Source organism: Pteropus medius, unplaced genomic scaffold, assembly GCF_902729225.1.
Source record: "Pteropus medius unplaced genomic scaffold, Ma_sr-lr_union100, whole genome shotgun sequence".
Lineage (NCBI taxonomy): Eukaryota > Metazoa > Chordata > Mammalia > Chiroptera > Pteropodidae > Pteropus > Pteropus medius.
This window is the reverse complement of record NW_024351729.1, coordinates 19,030,944-19,052,634: the sequence shown is the minus strand read 5'-3', so window position 1 is coordinate 19,052,634 and position 21,691 is coordinate 19,030,944. Positions and strand designations below refer to the sequence as shown.

The following is a 21,691-nucleotide window of genomic DNA, read 5'->3' as shown; positions in this document are numbered from 1 at the left end:
TTAATAATTTATAGAATTATTTTAGCACACACATGGTTTTATAAACTATTTTAATTTTATTTTTAAGGTGATTTAATAATTAAAGAATTACTTTCAGTAGCATCAAAAAAACATACTTAGAACTTATGCTGCCAAGTATCACAGGTTTTAATAAAATTTTTTTTCAAACTTTTTTCAGACACAGAGATTGTATTACAAAAGAAAGTGTACTTCAGAGCCCATTGTCTTAAACAGCAAAACACAAAACAAAACGGACTTACATGGATATGAGAGACCCATTCCTAAATTTTCTCATTCAACAAACATTTTTTAAGGACCTCCTATAGTCTATACTCTATTCTAAGCAGTAGGATATACCAGCATAATTCTGATAAACTCCTCTCATAAAGCTTTTATTCATGTGTGTGTGTGTGTGTGTGTGTGTAAAACCATAGCAAATAAATATTTGATATATCCTATTGTGGTAAATTCAACAATGAAAGTTAAAAGTAGTATAAGGTACTAGTTAGATAGGCAGTCAGGGAAGTTCTCTCTAATGAGCAGAGGTTTAAATGAAGTGAGGAGATAAGCCATGTGGCTATCTGAGGAGGTGATTTACTGGTAGAGTAATGTCACTGAGGCATACAGGCTTATTTAGAAGGAGCAGAAGAAAGGCCAATGGCTTCTAGACTGGAATGAGAGATGGAGAGAGTAGTAACAAATGAAGTTGGAGATGGAGCAAGTGGCCACTTCACCTTCACATTAGGTCTTAAAGTGTGGTAAGAATATGGTTTCTTTCTCCCCCTATTTGATTCATCAATACTATTTACCTAAGGCACCTTCTCAAAACACCTGTGGCACCATGGAGAACAGCTTTAAAACAGCTGACAGTGATAAAGCAGAAGATGCTCAAACTAGGGTGATCCACAGACTGCTTCCCATATACTGAGTGATGGGCTGGATTTTGAAGATATAGTATCATACAGGAGAGAAAAGATCCACTGTGGAGCTGTTTCACTAGATTAGAGGAAGTATGGAAACTGGTGGACCTGGAGAATTATGGTGAGCTTTGCTGTCTAGTAATCCAAGTATAAAAGACACAAAGAAGGCTTTGATATACTGCATGCCATTTTATATATTGGGATATATTTGTGTATGTACACATATGTATATGTGTACATATGTATACATGTATATACACACATGTGTGCATATATGTATACATATGCACACATGTGTGTATATACATATATGCATATGTGTGTGTACATGTGTGTGTGTATGTGTGTGTATAAATGCTGCCAAGCATTTTGTTTCCATAAATCATAATGAGGTATAATCCTGAATGCAATGTCAATTTGAAACATATGAGAATAACATCAGTAATAAATTCTATAATCAGAAATTAGATTTTTTAGCCTGTTGATAATATTCATGTAATTAGATTTGAAAGAATAACCTATCAATTATTCCAATCATTTTCATTCATGCATATAATGATATAAGCAACATTCACTTCTCCATTGGGAATTCCAGCTAAAACATGAAGAGAGTCTTATACCAGTCACAAAATCTCTCAATCCTTAGGTTAATTTGACTCAGTTCCACTTATTCTTTTTACTTTATTTTCTCTTCTACTCTGACGTATGCGATACGGCCAAGAGTTGTAACGAGTTTCATGCGACTCCGTTGCCCAACAATGATTTTGCTAAGATCCCTACACTTAGGAAGCTAAGGTAGTATATCATTTCTTATTGTACATTATATCATAAACACTAGAGGATAGAAACAGTACAGTAGTGCCCCCTTATCTGTGGGTATATGTTTCAAGACCCTCAGTGGATACCTGAAACCACAAATTGTACTGATCCTCTATATACTATGTTTTTTTCCCCAAACACACGTATCTTTTAACTTAAAGGAAGCACTTTACGGCTGCCCTTTGGCAATACAAATTGCCAACGCCACTACTCTTGTGGTTTGGGGCCACTATTAAGTAAAATAAGATTTAACATAAACACTGCAATATCCAACAGTCAATTTGATAACCTGAGTGACTACTAAGTGACTAATGGGCAGGGAGCTTATACAGAGGGATACTCTGGACAAAGGGATGATTCACATCTGGGCATGATGAAGCAGGATGGCAAGAGATTTCATCATGCTACCCAGAATGGCATGCATCTTAAAACTTATGAATTGTTTATTTCTGAAAGTTTTCATTTAATATTTTTGAACTACAGTTGACCACGTGCAACTGAATCTATGGAAAGTGAAACTGTGTAAAGGGGAGATTACTGTTTATCAAGGACTTCCTCCACTCCCCATATTGTCCTGGCACATAATAAACATCGTTTCCTAATGACAAATAAGCTAAATGAATGACATCATAAAGCTTTGTCGGTACTCAAGAGAAATACATTTCACTTGAGGGAAGTTTGAAAACATTGATTCAAATTCATTCTGTTTCTAGATGGAATAATTATTGGTAGCACAGACTCTTCTTTCATGGAATATCAGAGGACTTTAAAAGTATCTTTAAAATTATGTTAAATGTAATTCTAATGTATGGTCTACAAGAAATGTTAGATTTTCAGGATGTTAAGCAGGGCTTTTGATGAAGGCCGCCTAAGTGATAGGTAAAAAGTTATCTAGAAACCAACGATAACAGTAATGGAGTCTGGCATAAAGTGGTACCTGAGACTGTAATGGATTGCTATTACTATTATTATTGTTATTATGGGAAAAGAAACTACCTTAAACTTTGTCTTAATGAAACCTGAACTGGCTCATTCTAACTTGTTACTTGATCTTCAAGGCAAAATACCAAACCTTCAAGTGACCTTTAAATGATTGATATATTTAGAATTTCCAACTAATTTTACCAACTTTAAATCTGCAAAACAAGGTAGCACTGTTCTTTCTTTTAAATCATAAGTAAAACTTTTAGCCTTTATTAAAAATTATTCTCATGTTTAAAATTTTCAATAGCAACAACTAATACTTACTGTATACAACATTTCTCACAAAAGCTTAGAATTTATAGAAGGTATTGTAATTTAAAGTAAATGTTTGAGATAACAAATTTTGCTAGGAGTTGTATTTTGGACTGTAAGAATTCCAAATGACTATTTAAAAGTATAGTAATAATGAAAATTATTAAAATAATAATGCTATTAAAATATATTTTTATAATATTTTTAAGACTTATCCTTTCCTAGAAAAAAAAATTATTGGCCTCAATTAACAAATTAAAAGGAAAGCAAAGAATTTGTGATTTCTCCAAACTCCACAGAGATTAACTTCCAACTGTCATGTTTTGCTCAATCATCTTGTGATCTTATGTTGTTAAAAGCATTTGAGTCAAATACTATTATTCTATAATCTCAAATAAATAACACCATGCACACACTCCCTCTCTTCTGTCTGTTTCTCTCTCTGTGTGTCTCTCTTTCTCCCTCCCTCCTTCCCTTTCACACACAGTAGAAACTATACCTTGGAGATAAGTTTTATTTGTTTGTTTGTGTTTATTTGTTTATTTTATTTAATGGAAGGCATATTTTATTTCCTAACAGTCATTGTTATAAATTCCTTTTCAGAGCTAAAAAGTGCTTCAAAACTTAATTGCAAATAAGTCTAAAATACAAAAGCATCTTCTAACTTTTTCAATTGCTGACAATATATCATGCTATATAACTTATTAGTAAAAGTGATAAATTTGAGAATGTAATTAAGATACTTGAACAATTGACTTCTCAGAGTTGTCTTGACAGAAAAAATTAGGGAGGGAATTTGTGTGGTTCTTAACTGTAATAAAAAATGATCAGAGACTAATGGATCAAAACATGGACACATAGTAGCTTCATATTTATTCTTAAAATAACTCTTTTAAAGTAATTTCTTCTATACTGACTGCAGAAAATAGGTTGATAAATTTAATATAAGTTGGTACAAACTGAATGTAATATTAGCTAGGGCTATAACATATATTAGTTACTAACTTTGACATATTCAATAACTTGTGTATCTCTCTGTGTAAGCTTTATAATGCCCTTAAAATAGTAAAAACATAATGTTTGAAATGTAATAAAATCAGAAACTCAAATATTAATTCAAGAAAATAAATTATTTCATGAATTAAATTGGTTTACTTCAAAAATGGTTATCACATAGTTCATTTGATTATTGTGAGTATGTATGTATGTCTGTCTAGAAGGGGAATGTTGGGAAAAGCTTAAGATAATCTACTGCAGTTTGTCAGTGGCTTTGTATAATAATGAAATTACCATATATAGTGAATTTACTGTACTTCATATTAATATAAATTCAATATAAACCTCTAATAAGGAGCAACCTATGTGAGTAAAACAAATTTAAGTCTACCTTTAGGTAACGATATTTTCATTTTGTTAAATTTTACTTCATCACTACCAGTCTCTAATAGAGGTGAATTTCAACAATTTTCCTTTAAAAGAAAAGTAATTTGAACTACAATGTACAATATTAAACTTAAACAAGAAATTTTTTTAGACTTGAAACTCGGGAAATATGTTTTTCTAAAATAACAGCAATAATGGGACTCCATATAAGGTGAGCAACTTATTTATTGGGAACACAGATATCTTAAAAGCTCACTATCTGGACTAATATTGAGAAAAATAATGTAAATAAATACAAATCCCTTTGGGAAAAAAAAAAAGCCCCTTGAAAGCTCTAATATCTCAAAATGAAAGCACATTTTTTTCCTCATAAGAAATGCTAAGGACTTGATGAATTGTGTGTCCCCCAAATTCGTACCTTGAAGCCTTAATCCTCAATGTGACTATTTGGAGTAAAGAGGTAATAAAGGTAAAATGAGGTCATAAAGATAGATCTACGATTAATACGATTAGATTTTTTTGTTTGTTTTAATAAGACACACCAGAGAGCTTGCTTGCTCTTTATACCATGTGGGACCAGAGAGGGACAACAGTCATCTGCAAGCTCGGAAGACAGCCATTAAAAGAAATCAAATCATTTGGAAACTGTGTTTTGGATTTCCAACCTCCAGAACTGTGAGAAACAAATTATGTTGTTTGAGCCATCCAGACTCTGGTGTTTTGTTATGGCAGCACAAGCAGACTAATATGGAAAGACCCACATATTTTCACCTTGAATGTATTTCCTCTTAACTTTTCATGTAATTCTAATAGGTCTAATAGTTTCTATCATATACCATACATGTCTACTGTAAACAAAAACAGTAATCTGGGAAAGCAGAGAAAGAATCTGTTAGTCTGCAATATTTATAGCAGTGAGACATGGCAGAGAGTAAACTGAAGGCTAGGATTAAAGCAAAACTGGAAAGGATAATCATGACGATTTCAAAAGCTCAGTAGTGTAGGAATATTATCAATGCTAGAAAACTGTACTGCACCCAGTAATAGACCCCCAAGGCATCCTATTTTATTGCAAGAGAAAATCCATGAGGTTTTAGATCAGAAGACCTGGGTTAAGTCTCAAATGTCTTAATAATAGCATCTTGAATAAGATTCTTAGCCTCCCTGAGACAAAATTTTCTACATTGTAAAATATAATCTTTTACAAAGAAGTAAAAGAGGGACATGACTCATTGGGTGCCAGAGGAGGTTCTGTGGTAGCCAACCTCTAAGAGGCCCCAGTGATCTGGTCTTCCTCTCCTACTTTGTACCAGAGTTGCTGCACATGACCAACAGAACCTGTGAAAAGTAGTGGAATGTCACTTCTGAGATTAATACAGAAAAGATACTAAAGTTGCCATCTTTGATTTTCATATTCTCTCTCTCTCTCTCTCTCTCTGTTTTAGACATTCCACTTTTTTTCTAGCCTATTGTGGTAGAATTATTTTTTCTCTCTCCACCACAGATCCGCTCCAGAATTTATCAAAATTTTTCTCTAATGTAGTCTTGGGTTTTGTTGTTTTCTTCTCTAGATTATCGACCATGATATTTTTATTTGTTTGTTTATGTTATATCTTAATTATAATTATAAATGCCTTTAAGATATTTCTTTGAGAACTGTCTTCTTATTATCATTTGCAGTTTGGTAAGTAATATTGTCTTTTCCTTTCATTAATAAACAATTATAAATTGCATTTTTAAAATTCTCTTAGCTCTATTTCACATGTTATTAAATTGTTGTATGATTAAATATATGTTAACATTTGCTATTAAAGTTTAGTTTTGTGTCAGCAGGAACTGTGAATGTGGGATGTATATTTCTAATGCTTGAAAAAATTTAATATTAACTTTTTGTCCTAGGAAATTATCCTTATTACTTTTGTAACTATTCTACAGGTATTTGAAAATAATCTATATTATTTGTTTTTAGGGCAGAAAGTTTTATATATATTTATCTATACATTTATATGTATGTATGCATATATACATATATATCTTGTTATTTCGTATAATATTTATAAAGCCTATAAGTTTTTATTCATTTTATCTTTTTGATCTATTGAGGACTTCGAAAATAGAACATTATTATTTGAACATCATTATTATTATGGTAGTTTTCTCAATGTTCAGTTCTACAGGTGCTTTTTTTTTTTTTTAAAATGACATTTTCCTCTGGTACTCGATGCTTGATGACTGCTACAAAAGGAGAAAATGTCATGTAACAGTTAAGGTCAAAATCTCCAGAGCCTGAGTAATGAATTCAAATCCCAGCTCTACGAATTGCTGGTTATAAGGCAGGGCAAATTTCTTAGTTTATCTGTCTCAGGTTCCTCAATCGTAAAACAGGGATGATGGCAATAACAGTCCCTAACTGATAAACTAAAGCGAGAGCTACTTGAGCAGCCACTTACAAGCATTTAGAATAATGCCAGGCATATTGAAAGTACTCAATAAACACTGGCTCATTGTGTAATAATCTGTATTGGGATTTTAAATGGTATTTATATAAGGATCTTTCTTATACTATTTATTTCCTTGAAATGTACTTCGATCAATATTGATACTTAGACATAATTTGTTTTTTAATTACATTTGCCTAGTATTTTGAAACCTGAGGTGTCAGGATGTTTAGGTGGCTTTTTAAATAAGCAAATTTAGTTATTTATTGACATAAATTAAGAGTTCCTGGATTTTAAGAAGGCTTAACATAATTACACTTATTGTAATGGCTATTGCTATCATTTTCTCATTTTATTTCATGGTTTTACTTCTCTCATTATTTTTTGAAAACTTTCTTGTACTATACTGCTTTAAACTTTATTTCTTTCTTCTGTAATAATCAAGAAGTTATAAATTATACTTTACTGGTCAAGTAAAATAGTAAATATTGACTTCTCTTTATAGAATGTGATAACTTTAAAATGTTTTACATCTTTTTATCCAAACTCCTCAAACTCTTCCAGGTTTTTATAGAAATAATCTTGGACAATTGAAGTACATTATTCTTTCGATCTATTTTATTTTTCTTATGAAGTATTTATATTTTCTTAAAATTTAACATCTGTATTAATAAATATGAACTTAGTACTATATTCTCTTTCTATCACTCTTTGTTTCATTAATATGTTTCTTAATGTTAATTTTAATTAATTACTAAGTTGGCTGGAATATTTTTAGAAATGTTTGCAGGAAGAACAGGTAACTTTTAGCCAGTGTCAGACTGAGTATAGAATTCCTAAGTCCTAGTCTCTTGTTTTCATCACATGTATGTATGTGCCTATGTATACATGTATGTATGCACGCATGTATGTATGTAATGTTATAGAGGCTCATCTAGTTGTTCCTCTTCCACTCTGGTTTTACATGACCTAGATTTTATAAAAGTCCTCAATGTTTCTAGCAATTGGATGATGTATTTTCCTCATTTTTGATGGGGATATATATATTCTCTTTTCCTCTTCCTTTGCCATTGTAATGACAAATTTTAAGCAGAGGATAAAATTCACAGGCCTGATTGTTATCTTGGACTGGAAGTAATTTCTGAGGTTCTGCTACATAAGGTTCTGATATATTGTTTTTACACACTGATACTTGTTATCTCTGGTCAGGTCTAAGTGTCTTTCCATAGAGGGCATTTCAGTTGTATTAACTATGAATTCTACCAGCTTCGAATAGCTAAAATGAGCCTTGCTGACTCTCTGTACGACTTGGAAATTGTTTTTTCTTTCAGTCTGTTTTAGCCTTCATTAGGTATTAAAACAAACTGCTGCACATGGGAAGCAGCCACAAAATACAGGATTAAAAAATAATCTTGTCATGGAAGAGATACTCAGTATTTTTGCTGTTGTAGTTGTACTCTTGCTCAGTACCATGAAGGGTTGGGACAGCATGGTTTGGAGAGTCGTTTGGATTAATTAATATTAAACAATCAAAGCACAAAAATGATTTTCACTGTAACTATGGGGAATTTTTTGGAAACAAAATTGCTTAATATTTGATTGTCAGAAAACAAGATTTATTAAGTATCCAATGTAGGTACATCATGGCAGGGCATTAAAAAAATTAGAAATCATGCCATAAAATATGTAATTGTAATTGTAAATATAGGTCTATGTCAATTAACATGACACAAAGCAAAGCATGTTGTTAATTGACATAGACCTAAGTAATAGAATTAATTAATTTTTTGCAATACTAGCTATTAATTTTGAAATACTAGCTATTTCTAGGTAAGGAGCCAGAATACTATAATTAGAAGGCACAGAAAATTCTGTACACTATTCAATGTTGGTCTTTAAAGTGAGTGTGATGGACACTTATTAGATGAAAACTTATTTCATAATAGGAAGATAATATGCCTGCTATTGTTATAAATAATATTCATTAATAATTTATTTTTATTGCAAAGTGTAGTCTTTATATACTGTATTGTGTTCGATGTAAATGAAAAGTTTGTGATAACTAAATACTAGAGAATGGCTTTCATTTGTTTTATAAAATATGCTAGATTTTTAAGCTGTTAATTTATTTAAATTTTCCAAATGAAACATAATTTGTAATTACTCATACATAAAATGCAAGAATTCAGCTACAGATGGATTCTAGAGTAATTGGAGAGATCACTTCATAAATTATATAAGTGTCTAACCATTGTACTAAATACCTGAAACCAATATAAAATAATTTTTAAAAGTTCAAAAAAGAAAAGAAAGAATTTAGCTACTAAGAAAAATACACCCATCTCAAATGAACACATATTTTGCTTTCTCAGTTCATTCTATACATCACCGTCAAACTAAACTCTTGAAGCAATAGCTTTAATCAGAGTATTTCTTTGCTTAAAAGTTTTTATTTTCATTGCCTTCTGAATAAAATATAGACATCATTATCATCTGCTCTATCTTCCATTAAAACTCTACAAATAGCTTACGTACCCATAAAACAAACTCTTCCCTGTTTTATTTCTCATTTCTTGTCTTATACTTACGCTGTCGCAGCTGAACATTTTCTCTCCATTATTGTCAACTATAAAAATCCTACTTAACTCTCAAGGTCCACCTTAAAAGTTATCGTTATTAATCCTTTCCCAACTCTCTTAGTTTATTGCAGGTCATAAACTACCTTATATAACAGAAATTTATATGCATGTCACATGAATCTCTAAATTCCTTGAGGGCCAGTCCTCCACCTGTATGTCTCCTACCCTACTTAGTACAATGCCTGTCATATAATTCTTAGGTTACTTATTAATTCCACTGACTCTAGTTAGAATACAAAACTATAGTACAGGGGTGTGATATCAGCAGATCATTGAAAAACAAGCAGAAATTGTCAGAACCCACTTCGCCAGGGCTCTAAAATAAATAGTTGAAGGAATGCAGCAAACAAGCGAATGCTGAATTTTTTTTTTTTAAAAAAAAGGAAACTTAAAATTGGCAGGAAAAAGTTGCAGCATTCTTACTTGCTCTTCCCCAAACCCTTCCTTGGCTTGGCTGCAGTCCTACAGATGGGAGCCCATGTTCCCGCTCTGAGACCCTAGCTCCCCAGTTCTGGAGGGATCAGAGAAGATCTTACAAACACATTGTGTTTGTTCTAACCCATCTAGGGGCTACCTGAAGGACTGGCACCAGGGATTAATGCCCAAAATAAATTAAGAATTCCTACAACTCAACGACAAAAGACAACCCAATTCAAAAATGTGAAAAGGCCTTAAATAGACATTTCTCAAAAGATATACAAATGGCCAATAAGCACAAGAGAAAATGATTAACATTATTAGTCATTAAGAAACATGCAAATGAAAACCAGGAGATACCATTTCATGTCTACTGGGCTGGCTGTAATTGAAAAACAAGAAAATTGCATGTGATAGCAAGGAGGTAAAAAAATGGAATGCTTGTACATTGTTGGCAGACATGTAAAATAGTGTAGCAATTCTGGAAAACAGTTTATATTCAAGTCATATATTTAATAATTATATAAGCAGATGATGGCAGATATAATTCTAAGGACTTGTATAATTCAGTTTTAAATATATGAATATTTCATAAGTCATTAATATTTTTCAAAAGGGTTTAACATATTCATTCAATGCGAAGGTAACTCAACATAAAAATAGGCACTAAATATATATGTGCTACATATAAAAGTTAGAATGAAGCTCTGCAACTTACAAAACACTTTTAAATTCATTATTTCATTTGTTTCTCTTAAGGCGACAGATACTATGATTCCCATTTCACGAAAAGCAGCTACAGTTCATAGACATCAAGAAATACATTCAATGTCAAACATCCAGTAACAGTAGATGGAGCCAGGATTTAAATCTAAGAATTTCAATTTCAAATTTATAGTTTTATATAACTTAAATAGAGAAGAGAAATGCAGTAAAATGGTTAGTGAAATCATTGCCCAAGGATATAGAATTTGAATTCATTTCTGAATCAAAGCCCAGTAAATTTTCTATTCTATCAGCAGAAACCTTACAGTACAGGCTTAAAAGAAAGTAGTTGATATTTTGAAATTGTAGGTAAATCAATGGATTGAGGCAGCTGTGGGACAGCTGCATATAATATATTGGCTATTATAAAAGTTGACTATCTTTACACATTGAAATAAATTACTAATTGACCATTAAATAAATCGGATATGCCATAAATGAAGCACAACCACTATAAATCTCTATTATCATTTAGAGTAATGCTATTGTCCTTCAAGTCCCATAAAATTGGCCTAAATGTAGTAGTACACACATTGATTATTCAGAGTCTCAGTGTAAAATAAAATGCTCATAAAGCCCATCCATAAAACACTATACTCCTACAATATATATTTAACCTAAAATTAAGAGGCTAGCTCTAATAAACATAAAGAAGTATGACAATTTAATCTATAATGATCTTACTTCACATTTTAGTAATTGTAGCAGAAGTTAGGGTAAAATTTACATTTTAGTTCTTTTCTCAAAAGCTTAATTATTTTATTTTCTTTACATTTTTCTGTATTAAAGTATACATTTAAAATTGACCTTTGAATTACAAATAAAAAGGGTCTTTTTTTCCCCCTCTTAATAAGCATGGTATTATCTGAATAGTTTAAAAATCTTATAAATTATTTCATCTATAATTTTAACATGTCTCTCTTTTGGTCTCTTTCCTTTGATCTTTTTATTTACCTTTGAAATTTGGCTTTGTCAGATTTAAAAGGTTTTATTGGGTAAAATTTAAAGTGACAGAAAACCAATTCCCTAATGGAAACCAAAGGAGAGATAAAACGATTTGATGACTGTCATATATCATGAATTCAACATAAAGAAGGTGCTGATGGGAGATTCTGTCCAACAGAATACAGTCCAGGTTAAAACAGTGGTAGGATCTAGTATAGTTTTTAATGTGCTTAGAATGGAATGTAAGAAAAATAGCAATATTAAGTATGTTGAATGATATAACAGGTTCCAATGTAAAAGTCACAAGAATAATGAAGAGGACTTGAATTTATAGGCAGAAAAAGTAGAACTGGGTTGAACTAAGCTATTCAAAAGTTGAAACAGTCTAAGAACCTCCTGCTGAGTCCAGTTAAACTTCCAGCTCAAAAGGTGAACTCTGACAGAATCTCCCAGAGTTTCCTGAGACCTGCATATGCTGTAAGCAGCTTGGAACCAGAAGGAAGCAGAGGTGAATTTCACCTTGGAGCCGGAAGGAAGCTCGGGTGTGAATTTCATTTTTTTCTGATGCTTCACTTAGTACAGGTACAGAGGTGGCCATCATAGGTCACATACCATATCAGTCAAGATGAAATACCAAGACAGAGTAAGCAAAGGAAGTCAGAAGATGGGGAAAATGATGAAGCAAGCAGCCAAGAAGCACTTAATGAAATTCATTCAAACATTGTCTAGGGTCTAAAGAGGCATTATTACTTTTAATAATGCTTATTTTTCTAATTATTAACTATATAAATGTACATTGTAGAATACTTAGAAAATACGTAAAGGTGTGTCAAAGAAAACAAAAATCACCCTTAATCACATAGCTCAGAAAAAATTACTTGTAAGATTTTGATATATTTAAGAAAATTATTTTTTTTCTTTCTTACTCTCTCAGCTATATTTGTATTAATTTTTTTTCCAAAAGGATTACACTGTATATAAAGTGGTGCTTTTGCTTTTATATATAGTATAATATTAGGGGCAATTTTCTTGTTATAAAATGTTTTATAACATATATGTCACAAAGTGTATAAAGTGTGTATATATACTTTTAACTCTTTGACAGCTCTCCCTCAGTGAGACCTTGGACCTAAACATATGTGATTTACTTACATAGCAAGAGGATAACATTAAACATGAAGCTTTTGATTTGCAGCACGTAAGGATGATCTATACCCGGCATCTTTCAAAAGCTACAATTAAGGATCCATTTAGCTTTTCAGCAGCACAAACCCAATTGAGGTCTTCTGACCAATTTGCTTGACATTAGTGTTTTATGCTTTGAAATTTGTTTGCATCCTTGAAGCTTACATAAATCATTTTACTTTTCAGAGGTGCTACCTCTGGTGCCCACACACATACAAACAAACAAAATAAGTAAAACAAAACAAAACAAAACAAAAATCAACTCCTCTTTTCTGGATTCCTGGTTTCAAAGCTCGCATCACACAAAGCATAGAGACAATCTTTCTCAGGAAGCGTTTCCACAAAATGCTTCAAATGCTAGAAAGAGTCAGTTATGGTTACACTAACATCTTCAATCAAGATCTCTTTGCCTCCTTCTACAACGATGTAACTTTTGCTTACACTGAAACCAAAAACAAATAAACAAAACAAAACAAAACAAAAAACAGCCTTCTATCCTTTCTTGAATTCTTCTGGTGTGGAATACATATGAACTTTCATATCATAAAAAAATGCAACATACTTCATCAGCAACTTGCACTCCTGAAGCCATCTCCGACCATGGTCGCTAGGACGCGAAGGAGGGAGCCTGCAGCTGAGTGTCCTCTTCACAGCAGTGGGACCCAGCGACCAAGACTTTACCATTTTTCTAACATCTTATTTCAACTGATAATAGTTAAAATCAATTTTGTTTTATCAAATTACAAAAAGAGTTCATGGGGTCAAAATTTCCAGTTGTGAGGGTAATAGTAGATTATATTACAGCTGATTTTATGGGATGTGCATTTAAAATTTCAGCCACATTGTAGCATGTGTCAGAATTTCCTTCAATTCAACACACACACATCTCAAAAGCGTATCATCATCAGTCCTGCTTGATAGAGGATAATTAATTTGGTTGGAGTTTGTAGTTTTTTTTTTTCTTCAATTGGTTTTGTTTGGCTTTGAGAAGGTACAAAGGCAATTTAGAAACTGCTGACTTTAGTACTCTGGAGACCTTTTGAATAGGAGACATTGTAAAAGAGCTATGTGACCTGGAGGGCTAATCCAGCTGAAATAGACCAAAGATGAAGGAGAAGGGCTTAAAAATTAGATGAGTGCATATGTGCATTTGTTCCCCACCAAAAGCACATACGTATTAGGACAAAATAAAACTATGACTATACAAAGAGAAAGTTACTTGACGGTGTGAAATTCCTTTCAAATCTCATTTTTCGCAATTTTTAGAAGAGTAAAGGGAAATAAAGATCATTTGCAAAGATTGTCACATGCCACAGGAATCAGAATCCAAATGAGAAGCATTGATGTGTGAAGCAGTGATTGCATGAAACTTTTCTTTGACATAATATGATCAGCTTATCTAATTCCAAGCTAGAATGTATTAATGGTTCATAACAGTTTTAAGATTCAGGTGAATCCTCCTACTCATGCAGAAGAATTCATGAATAAGAAATATGTGTCAGTTTATATCACCTAACTACAGATATATGCATTGAAAGAAGCTTCAGCTACTTTTGATCCAACATTATATATTTTTATGTCATCTGAATAAAGACTACACTCTGTTCATACATGTAAGGCTTGTACTCAGTGAAGTAGAGTGAAAGAGTAAAGATTTGCTAAAGGGGCCGAAAGAAAGAAATCATCTTAATTCATGTGAGTTTTAGAAAATAACTTGTACATAGTTTTTGTGTGTCTTTAATTTTGTCAAACTCAAACCTACTTTCATACACCTCATTATGCAATTTTAAAAAAGGCACATGTAGGCATGGTAAATAATATCTGGAGTTAAATATCCAGTGAGAATATTCTTTCAACCCTACGGTTGAAACTTATTTGCTTTAATGGGAAAGATTGAGTACCAAAGACTTCATAATGCAAACAAATATATATTTGAAAATAAAACATTGTGATCATTTTGGCAAAATGCTTTTAATTCATTACAGAATTCACTCATCTAGTGGTGGAGGAATAAAAATTGCACAAGGTAATGGATGAAAAGTTTTATAAAACCATTTAAGTTAAGGATATATATCTTTCGAAAGTGCAAGGAGTTGTGGAGGAGTAATCTAACTATTTGCAATCTGTAAAACAACTATAACAGAAATATATATGTGATAATGTAGAAAGTAACAGTTTATTTTTGAAAGGGGTAAAGATTAAGAATAAATTCTAAGTGAAAACATGAGGCAGAGGATGAAATAACATGGCATTAGTTAACTATTAGGGACTACATAGAGTATTTTAAAAGGTAAACAAAAACAGATTATGATGTGACAGAAAAACAACAAAGATAAAGAGAACTAGAGCAGAAACATGAATGCTTTATGACATAGAACAAATTATTAAAAAAAGCCAGTGTTGGATTACCCATTATAAAAATGAAGCATGCGCCTAAGGCACCAGCAAAGCAGCTGCATCAAACTGGGAGGAGGATAAAGAATAAAGAGGGAAAAAAATGAGACAGAAAGAGGGAGAGAATTTTTTAAATAATTTTATATTCCATAGTATGAGTAAATAGAGTATCATCTAAGAGAAGGGGGGGTTCAAAAAAAAAAAATTTTGATGGGCTTTTTTACACACATGGTTTACTGTTTAACTTTTTAATTTTGAATTATATATGTAGGAGTGCTTCTTCTTTTTTCTGTTTGTCTTGCTTAAAGCCTTAAAAATTCACAAGCTAACTCTGAGGAAAAGGAAATAAGAAAGAAAAGTGTGGCCATCAGAGTTTGAGGTTAGGCAAGGAGGCTTCTTAGAAAGGGTTAGTCTTCAACTCAAATTTGGAAAAAAAAGTAGGTGGATTATTGAAGAAAAGTCTAGAGAGAGTTTAATTCTGAAGAGCAGCATGAAAAAAACAAATAGGGATAAATAAGATACAATGAGGGTCAGAAAGAGAAAAAAAAAACCCTGCAGAAAATGAAGATGGCAATTTACTGGCCGTGAAAACCGGGCTGAAGTGCTTTTAGATACGGACAGAAAAAGAGGGCGGAGGGAGTTGACAGGACACACGAACTAGAGCAGCCAAAACGATTTTTAAAAAAAGAAGAGAAAAATACTGAAAGACTCACACTACTTGATTTTACATCTTACTATGCAGCTGCAGTAATCAAAACTGTATGGTATTGGTGGGGGATACATGCATAGATCAGTGGCACAGGGAACCCAGAAACAGATCCGTGTAAGTGCAGGCAATTGATTTTTTCCTTTCTTCCATTGAATTGCTTTTGTGCCTTTCACAAAACTCATATTTTTTTTGTTGCTGCTTTTGCTCATCAATTTTCATCAAATGTTGTTGAAATAATTTGAAATTTATAAGCAAAAAAAAAAAAAATTTCAACCTAAAACTTACACAAATCTTTCTAACAAAGAATGTTCACCCAGAATATACAAAGAACTTTCTACAGAAACTCAACAGTAAGAAAACAAATAACTCAATTAGAAAATGGGCCAGAACATGAACAGCTATTTCATCAAAGATACACAGATGACAAATAAGTATATAAAAAGATGCTTAACATTATTAGACATTAGGGAAGCACAAATTAAAAACATGATGAGATAGCCCTACATACCTATTAGAATGGTCAAGATAATAAAAAAATACTGATAGTACGAAATTCTGAGGAGAATGAGGAAAAGCTGGATTTCTCATGTACAAATACCCGTCAAAGAGCAGAGTTTCTTTATAGTAATGAAACAGACTGCATCCTTATTATGGTGTCAGTTAAGTAAGTTATTCTAATTTACACATGTAATAAAATGTCATAAAGACTACACACACACACACACGCACACACACACACACACACATACACAACTAACTGCATGTGGAAACTGGTGAAATCCGACTAAGGTTTCTTCTACTTGAGTTAATAATACTGTATCAGTGTCAATTTCTTAGTTTCGATAATGTACAATTGTCTGATATTATCCTTGGGGAGATCTAGGTGAAAGACATAAAAACTACCATTTTTCAATTTTTTAATACTGTGAACATTAAATTAATTCAAAATAAAAAGGTATAAAAATGTAATAGGGATAGAGAACTTGATGGATTTGGTAATGGGAAGATTAGAAAGTTCTCTTCTGATTGCTTCATTGTTGCTCAATGAAACAAAAATGCACATCATCAGCTCAGAGGAAAAAGTAGTAGGAAGAGTTTTAGGATTTTGAAGAGAGAAAAAAGTGTGAAATATTCATCCCATATGGTAGAAAGTAAATTGACAGAGGAAATACAGTAGGATTCAACGTATGGGCTGATATTATAAAGATAATGTGAGACCAATCAGCATGATTCTGTTGTTTGTTTTTTCTAGCCATATGTAGCTTACCAGGAGCAGGCAGTAAGTAGGCAGAAAATGTGGTTTATTTGGAAGTAGGGTTTTGACAGGGAAGAAATTTGGAGGGGGAAAAAGAAACAGAGAATTTGAAGCTGTGAAGGAAGGGGAGATCACTGTGATACCTTGGAATCCACTCTGGATAAGACTGGAATGACAGGAAGGCTGTTTTCAACAATAAGGAAAAAAACAGCAGAGACAATAAATTACCAATACCACTGACATCAAAGAATTGTTGGAACAGGTGGTAGTAGAGTGTACCAGCTGGAGAGAGGGACGATGGTGCTCATAGGGTAGAAAACCTAAAATCAAGATTTGAAACTTGTCAGAAGGAAGGGGTGAAGAAACAGAGACCAAGGTGTTTGATGGATTTTCTGCTTGCATATCGATGTTGCACTCAATAAAGACAGTGAGCCATGTGCTTAAGTAGTCAGAATCTGATGGGGATAACCAGAAGTTCAGCATATACTACAAAGTAGAATAGTACCTAATAGTACAGTTTCGAACTGTGCTTCTCAGAAGCCACGGTTTGAGGACGGTGAGAAGAAAAGTGGTCTAGGAGAGATAGTAAATAATATAGAGGGAATGCACATCATTAATGTATATATTAATTAAACAAATGTTTACTACTCTCTCAATTTGGAGTTCTCTTTGAACACTGGGTACAGATTAGTGGGCAAACATCCAGGTCCAGTGGTAGGTGGAAATTGTGTCAGTAACCCCCAACAAATTTAACATCTACTATTTTATATACATGTGAATTAAAATAAGAGGTGTGTTCAAAACTCTGAAATAAATTTTATGCATGCACCTTGAGGACAGGTTCCACATGCTTAGTATTCATTGTGAATTGTAGATCTTTGAGAAAGGATTAAAGGAAGGAAGTTGCATACTCCCTTAGAAAAGGGACTCAATCTCCTCAAAAGTTAGCCAGTTTAAGCAAGAAGATAAAAAGAGTACTTTAAAGAGATGGAGAACATGGAATATTTAGCTGATGACAGGCATTGAATTCTAATGCATACAGTGAAAGGGATATCAGAGGTGAGTGCGAGAACAAGCCTGATTGGTGGACATGTGGACAATATCTAGAAGATAATGATTAGGTTTGTGGTGGTGATCCAGATGACCCAAATAATTACATCTCTTAGTCTGATGGAATGAATACCAATGGCCTCTTAAGGGATGGTCAAAAATCAGTCTCAATTTGAGGAAAGTTCTTAGGTCAGCTGTAGTGGTAAGACTATAAATGTAGGTAATAAGAGCAATGGTGATTCAGATAACGAAGAGCTAATTGCTGTTGGAGATATCGCTGGACGTCTCAAGTCTAAGATGTCATAGCTTGCTTAGAAATGAGTGGGAGGAGGAGAGCTGACTGCATAGCTAATTAACATATATTTATTAGTAAATGTTATTTGTGTAAGATATTTATAATTCATAATGAATATTAAGAATGTAGGCAGTATCTTTCAGCACAAACATAATATATTATTACAGTTTGGCATATATCTATAATATATTAATTCATATCTAAAATAGTAAAGTTAAATTTATTCTGGAGATACTAACATTAATATTCTCTAAAAAGCGCATTTAATTTGTCACATGACAACCATAGAAATAGACAATGAAATAAATTACCTATCACCTCTAAAATTGGAAGCATCAGATGCTTTTATAAACTTGTCAAAAATCTATGCAATGATAATCAAGAAAAAATGTCAAATACCCACTTTCTTTTACAGTAGTTATGACTTTCATAGAAAAATGTATTTTGTTTCTAGGATAAAACACTGCACCTTTTAAAACGCACATTTTGATAATCACTATGAATTTCCAATATTAACTTTAAATCTTAAATTTATGGGTAAGAAATTTTACTTGGACATGTATTCAGACAACAACACATAAAGTAACTATAATTAACTCATCCTATATCTTCAATAATAATTATTAAAATATGCATCACTTAAAGTAAGAAAAAACAATTTTTAGATACCCGTGAATCTGTCTGTATACTTAGGAAATACATAATTTAGGTATGTGTTTTATTAGCCAGAGGTAGAAAATTTAAACATAAGCAGGGTGAGATAAAACATATCTTAGTATAATTATTTCTAATTACTATCACTGAATAGCTTTTTAGATGGTTTCTTGCTAATGTACATTATTCTAAAATTCACCATATTTTCTCTTACTCAAAACCAAAAAGCAAACTGACGTGATAACCCCAAACCAAACTGAAATAGAAGCATCACAAGAAAGTTCACTCTTCATGTGAAAACCACTTTAAACTATCTTAACTGGGTGGTTTGGGTACCTAATAAAATTTATATGTTATATAATTTAAAAGATGTGGATAGCCAGTGGCTGACTTGGTACATACTCGGTAAATATTGAAGAAATGAATAAATAATTTCTAAGTAAGAAAGCAATTTTTAGTAATTTCATAGTCAAATCTAGTAAATGATTAAAGAAATTATGGACCAAATCAGAAGGCATGACTTTCTAGAAGGCGAAATCCTGCTAGAGGTATTGCTTCTTTCAGGACCCGATCTAGGTTGTGAGGTGACCAAAATTCAGACCCGTGGATAATCAGCTCATATTCCTTGACTGAAAATGGTCTGGCTCATTTTCTCCCCAGGACACATGTTAACGAGTTTTGATTTTACTGATACCCATTAGGATTTTGTACAAATTCATGTCAGACAGTATGGAGCAATATTAAGAATTTCTATGGAAATTTTATTTCCAAGTAGTTTACTGAAGATAACAAATCATAGTGCTTATTAATTATGTACTGCTTTGGGGGAAAGAAGGCAGTGAAAAAAGTATATACTATTTACTTTTTTAATCTTTCGTGCTTTTCTATATACTTATGTTCAATAACACTTAGATATAATTGAAAGTTTATATTTTAAGAGGGAACTATTAACTTGAATATAAATGAAAATCCAAGAAGATGTAAGAATTGATTTATTATACTTAAAATGGGTTAAATGGATCACAAGAGGTCAATTTAAGTATGCTACCATTTCTTTTAATGCAACATAATTATGGTTCAAGCACTGCTTTAACAGTCTATTAATATATACCTTGGGTGCTTTTTCAAGTTTAAGAAGGCAAAGTAAGAGGTCTTTATAAGACAGGTATTAATGTACCAATAATCTATGCCCTTGAGTCTTCGTACTTCTTACATTATTATGTTTTTAAAGTCATTAATATCGTACAATACATTCTTTGTCTCTAAAATATCCAACTCTGAAAATGAATCATAAAGAACAGGAAATGTATTTTTAATGAAACATTTCAGATTCTAAATACTAAACTCTATTTTTGTAACTTATTTGGTGCTATCCTATTTTTACTAATTTTATAAAAAAGAAATAAATTTCCATTTTAAAGTCCATCTGGATGCATTATTTTCCTAAAGAAATTTATAGTACACATTATTAAAAGATGGTAACTCACCATAAGAGAATCTTACTATTTCATATTTCTTTTTTCTAAATCTTAACTGTTGCCTGTATCTATAGCCCTCTGTTTCCTTCATCTCAGCGCAAGGGTTATAATTGGGAAATGAATTATTAATCACAAAGGAATCACAAAGGAAGCAGCGCTAGTGGGCAGGAGGAAACGTTCAAGTCTCCCGGTGGAAACCGCCTGTTAGCTGAACAAAGTGGAGGCATGTCTCATTCTACAGCTGTTTCTGGGATGCCAGTTGATGTATCTGGTTGGAAAAGCCTGTTACAAAGTTCACATTGGTGTTCCCGGATAAAGAGAATGAGCCTTTTGCTTTTTAGGTGTCTCAAAATGTAACAGATGATTTGTTTTCTCTTTCTCTCACAGCTTACAATACCTCAGCAATTCCTATTAGCTTTATTTTCCAAACCTATCCAGAATAAAAAAAAAAAAAAAAATCTTACTACTTTTACTGTTTCCATTATGCCTCCAACCTTAGCTGTCTTTTGCCTGGATTGCTACAATAGTGTCCCAGCTGGTCTTCCTGCTGTACCCCACCCTCTAACCTCTGCCACCGTCTAATCTCAACACAATAACAGGGAGTCATCCTGTAAAGGTGTAAAACAGATTATGTGAGTCTACTGCTCAAACCCTTCCATGGGTTTCCCATCTCATTGAGAATTAAGGTCAAAGTCACTCATTCAATGTGCTATAAGGCCTTATGTTATTAATTGCACACAACCACATAACAACCTTACCTCTGCCATCCACTCATCTGCTCATTCCACTTCAGTTGTACTGGCCTCCTTGCTGTTCCTTAGTCACGTGAATCCCCATTAGGGAGTTCACTACCCAGCAGAGTTCAGAGTGTTCTCCTTGATATCTTTTCCGCTTGTTGCCATACCTACTACAGCTTATCCAAATAAATGTCCATTTTATACAGAAAACTGTTTTGATGATCCTATTTGAAATTGCAATCCTTTCCAATGCCCACCGTTTTTTCCCACCTTCCTTCCATATTTTATTGTTTTTTTATCTACAAAACGTATTGCCCCTAAATACTGTACATAATTACTACTTTTTCATTGGGGTTAGTTTATGACTTCCAA

At 32.5% G+C, this 21,691-nt stretch overlaps 1 protein-coding gene and 1 pseudogene across 1 annotated transcript in view; both read right to left on the bottom strand.

The window, feature by feature from the left end:
• Positions 1 to 21,691, bottom strand: part of LOC120587738 (sperm-associated antigen 16 protein-like) — a 448,498-nt gene that overhangs the window by 304,322 nt on the left and 122,485 nt on the right. The gene's annotated exons all lie outside the window — the stretch shown is intronic.
• Positions 12,772 to 13,339, bottom strand: LOC120587613 (destrin-like; annotated as a pseudogene).